Source organism: Cibotium barometz, chromosome 38, assembly GCF_041138505.1.
Source record: "Cibotium barometz isolate CiBa-2024 chromosome 38, ASM4113850v1, whole genome shotgun sequence".
NCBI classification, from domain to species: Eukaryota; Viridiplantae; Streptophyta; class Polypodiopsida; order Cyatheales; family Cibotiaceae; genus Cibotium; species Cibotium barometz.
In genome coordinates, this window is record NC_141083.1 from 28,910,547 (window position 1) to 28,912,025 (window position 1,479).

Sequence of the window (1,479 nt, forward strand, 5' to 3'; positions counted from 1 at the left end):
TAAGCAAATCCATTCCACAAAACCCCAAGAATGCAACTTTCGTTGCCATAATGTAACCACTATTGGTTAGTCTTGAAGTCTTTCCATATCCTCCAATATTCACCTATTAGTTGTCATAATTCCCGAGATGCCAAGCATGCAACTTCTGTTGTCATCATAATGCCTCACAAGACACTAAGTATCATGTACAAGGAAATCCCATTATATATTAGAAATATTGTTTATAACACTAGGTAGTGTTTGTTTCTTAAGTAGGCTTTCTAACTAGAACTATTAAAAAGTAGCAATGGATATGGTGTGCCCATAGGACACTAGCTATGAATGGTATCACACTATTATGGGGTTTATGAATCAAACTTAGAATGAAATTTTAATACCAAATGCTTAATGATAGTTATGCCTTTTGTAGCCATAGCCATAGCCATAGCCATAGCCATGGCATGTAGCCCACGCCGGTGCGGTCTATGTCATTGGCAATAGCCATGGCAATGGCCTATAGCCCACGCTGACGTGGGTTGCAAAGGCTACCTATGGCCAATGGCTAGCAAAACATAGCAAAGGCTACCCATGGCCAATGGTGGCTAACAAAGGCTACCCATGGCTTGTAGCCCATGCTGACATGGGCTCCAAAGGCTACCTATGGCCAATGGCCAAAGCCTTCCAAGCATAGTAGAAGTATCAAAAATTTTGCTTGTCATATGTATGTGGAAATATTCAAAGTTGTGATGATCTTCATTGAATGTTCTCATAGCTGTGACCATCCACTCGTTGGGCAGGGTATCCTCCTTGGGCAACTGGGATAGTCCAAAAAGTTTACTGGCTTGGTTTGTCTCCAGGAATTTCCACCTGGCATCTTAGTAAACCTTGAAAAGGGTCATGTCCATCCTATAGATGTAGGAGGTAGACCAGGTTTTCTTGTAATTCAAGGAAATGGCATAGATAAAATCATTATATCTCATGATTTTGATGGACCCAAGTCTACTGAAGTTAAAACCTTTGCCCTCTTTGATCTCATATTATTCATCTTCTAAATGGATGCCATCTCATTGATCTCCTCATTAAATCCATCAAAATATTCTTTCCCACCAACAAATCTTCATTTGGTGGCCAAGGGAAGGTGGAAGTGTCCATAGTAAAACATAGACATGGCCATGGCCTGTAGCCCGTGCTGGCGTGGGATACAAAGGCTACCTATGGCCAATGGCAAAGGGCTAACAAAATATAGCAAAGCCATAGAAATGGCCAAGGATCTTATGGCATATATGCCACGCCAGTGCGGACTGCTATGCGCAGGTAAAATCGAACCAGAAAAACCAGAGAAGAAGATCAAAAACAAAATAAAAGAAGAGTATAATCCAAACATAAGAAAACTTGAAATAAAGGAATTGCATAGCCTAGCTTGTAGCCCATGCCGGCATGAGCTGCATGGGAAAACTAGAAATCAATAAAGCTTATAGACAACATTTGAACATGAAATCA